Consider the following 3,832-nt stretch of genomic DNA (forward strand, 5'->3'; position numbering starts at 1 on the left):
TCCCCATGTACTGTATATTTACTTTGGGACTACGGACGTATTCCGGGAGATCCCCCTGTACTGCATATTTACTTTGGGACTACAGACGTATTCCGGGAGATCCCCCAGCATTGCATATTTACTTTGGGACTACGGACGTATTTCGAGAGATCCCCCAGCACTGCATATTTACTTGGGACTACGGACGTATTCCGGGAGATCCCCCTGTACCGCATATTCATTTGGAACTATGGGACGGTATCCCAGGAGATTCCCCTCTGTATTTACCCTGTTCTGAGTGTCGAGGACTCCCTTAACTGTTAAATTTTCGAGAGTTTCTTTAACTGTGTTACCGTAAATTTTACTTATGCCTTTTACTGTTTAATTTATTATATTTACTCCGGTAGAGACTTGAACTGACCTCGTCACTACTCGACCGAAGTTAGGCTTGGCACTTACTGGGTACCATTATGGTGTACTCATGTCCTTTCCTGCACATGTTTTCGTGTGCAGATCCAGGTACGAGCTATCAACCTTGGGGTTAGTGCGTGCTGCTGATTCTAGGAGACTTCAAGGTACTTCTGCTTGCGTCCGCAGATCTTCAGATTCCCCTTCTACTCCCTCACCTAGAGACTTTCTTTATTATCTTCAGACTTTTGTATAGAGCTACATAGATTATAGCAGCTTGTGACTTAGTGATATTCCGGGTTTTGGGAAATTATTTTGTATATATCGAGTGGTACTACTCTTGGCTATTCACAATATGCTGGTTATCTTTAAAATATTGTGTTTTCTTTATATTTTTCGTAATATTAGGCTTACCTAGTCGTAAAGCCTAGGTGCCATCACGACAACTTACGGAGGGTTAGTTTGGGTCGTGACAGGCATCCCACGTTTTAGCCATCCTTATCACATCGCATAGCTTGTAGTAGTTCCCCTACTAGCCATGCGTTTCAAGCCACCCTTATCTCACCGCATGCGTTTTAACACCCTGATCTTATATCACTGCATGACTTCTAGTAGTTCCCCTACTAGCCATGCGTTTCAAGCCACCCTTATCTCACCGCATGCGTATCAATATCACAATATTTCACAAATCTCATCTCAAGTGCCCCAATATCACAGCATAATACAACTTGCACCTCAAGTGCCCAAATATTACAACATGTCACAAATTACACATCAAGTGCTCAAATATTACAACATATCACAAATTGCACATCAATGGCTCAAATCTTACAACATATCATAAATTGCACATCAAGTGCTCACATATTACAACATATCACAAATTGCACATCAAGTGCTCAAATATTACAACTTGCCACATAAATCAACAACATATTACTTTTCCACAATAAGGAGCCATGACTCGATCATAATGTGCACAACATCTTAACAAAATATTCGGGAGTGAACAACTCAACCGAATAATATTTTACAATTTGGCACTTTACCTTAATATGATTCACAGCCGTTGTAATTCAATACCAAATTTTCCACAATGTGAACTGAAAAGTAATTCATCTTATTAACTAAATTTTCTATTTTAATTATTTGTAAGTAAAATCAATAATGAAAGTGTTTTCCATTAAAAAATGGCAACTCAAACAAACACAGAGTTCACATAAAAGTCAAGTGACAATAACACCAATTTATCCTGTAAAAACAACCTCGGCAAACAAAGAATGAGGCATGACAAATAAGGGATTTAATAAGTTACAACAATTTTCCAACTTAATACTTAAGGGCGTCTACGAATTTCAACCGATATAATTTGCACATATAAACCAAGTACGTACTCGTCACCTCGCGTACATGGTTTTCAATTACACAATTTTTATATGAGACTCAATGCCTAAGGGATAATTCCCCCACTCGAGGTTAGGCAAGATACTTACCTTTTTGAAGTTATGTCAATATTCCATAATCGCCTTCTTGCTTGAATTTGACCTCCAAACACCTCGAATCTAGTTACAAATAATTCGATTCAGTCAATAAAATTTATTGGAATTAATTTCATAAGAAAATACTAATTTTCCAACAAAAAATCTGAAATTAGCTCAAAAATCGACCGTGGGGCCCACATCTTGGAACACGACGAAAGTTACAAAATCCGAAAGCCCATTCAACCACGAGTCTAACCATACTATTTTTTTTACCAAAATCCGACCTCAACTCGACCTCCAAATCCTCAAATCTTATTTTCAAATCCCTAAGTTCAAACCCCCGATTTACACCTCAAAAATATGTAATCTAGTCGGATTAGTCGATGATAATTCAATATTATGGAGTAGAAATGATCACAAGTGACTTACCTCAAATTTTCCTTGAATTCTCTCTCAAAATCGCCCCAAAAACCGTGCTTGAAGGTCCAAAAATGGCAAAACTCAAAACCCCCTCTGTTTTTAACATTTTATCCAGGATTTTCGCATCCGCGGTGATTTCCTCGCACCTGCGGTCTTTGCATCTGTGGTGATTTCTTCGCACCTGCGGTCTTTGCATCCGCGGTGATTTCTTCGCACCTGCGGTCTTCGCATCCGCGGTGATTTCTTCGCACCCGCAGTGATGTTTTCCGCACCCGTGGTGCCTGGACAGCCCATGCATTTTCGCTTCTGCCAATCATTCTTCGCATCCGCGAGCTCGCACCTGCGGCCCTTTTTCATGCAGGTGCGATCACACCAGCAGCCCAGCTGCTTCAGCTCCTCCTCCAAATCCAAATTCGATCCGTTAAGCATCTGAAACTCACCCAAGACCCTCGGGACCCCGTCCGAACATACCAACAAGTTCCATAACATAACACAGACCTACTCGAGGCCTCAAATCATATCAAACAACATCAAAACGATGAATCACACCTCAAATCAAAATCTATGAACTTTAAACTTTCAAATTCTATATCATGTGCCGAAACATATCAAATCAATCCGGAATGACTTCAAATTTTACACATAAGTCATAAATGAATAAGGAAGCTATTCAAATTTTCAGAATAATACTTCGACCCCGATATCAAAAAGTCAACCCCTCCCCCCCCCCCTCCCCCGGTCAAACTTCCCAAAATTTAATTTTTTTTGCCATTTCAAGCTTACTTCCACTACGGACCTCCAAATAATTTTTCGGGCACGCTCCTAAGTCCAAAATCACCATACGGAGCTATTGACATCATCAAAATTCCATTCCGGAGTCGTTTACTCAAAAGTCAACTCTTTCCATTTAAGCTTCTAAATAAGGATTGTTATTTTAATTTAATTCCAAATCTTCAGTAAATCAAACTCGACCACACTCGCGGGTCATAATACATATTGCGAAGCTGCTCAAGATCTTAAGTCACTGAACGGGGCGTAAATTCTTAAAACGACAAATCGGGTCGTTACATACATAAGAAAATGTCCTCCTTTCTTGTGGAGCAGACCGAACGCCTCGGCAGGATAGATGCATCTATGGATTGCGCCGTACGTCCCTCGGCAGTGTACACGATACTCTGAATCGGGTCGTACGACCTTGGCAGAAATCGTACCTAATAATAATAATTACGCGATACTTTGATAGTTTATTGTAGCTTGTAAAGCTAATTGATAAATTAAAAATTTATTGGAATTGAAGAAATTTAATTAATACATTGAGAATTGTTGCGTTTGAAGGAATTTAATTATTTCTGATGATTAAATAAAATTATTGTTGACTTTGTGAATCATGCTGAGTTAAATAAATTATATTTTATTCTATTTAATATTGTTGACCCTTAGTGAGTGTCAAAGTCGACCATCTCGTCTTTACCGCTTCGAGATTAGGCTTGATACTTACTGGGTACACGTTGTTTACGTACTCACGCTACACTTGCTGTACTTTT

This window comes from Nicotiana tabacum, chromosome 17, assembly GCF_000715075.1.
Source record: "Nicotiana tabacum cultivar K326 chromosome 17, ASM71507v2, whole genome shotgun sequence".
NCBI lineage: Eukaryota > Viridiplantae > Streptophyta > Magnoliopsida > Solanales > Solanaceae > Nicotiana > Nicotiana tabacum.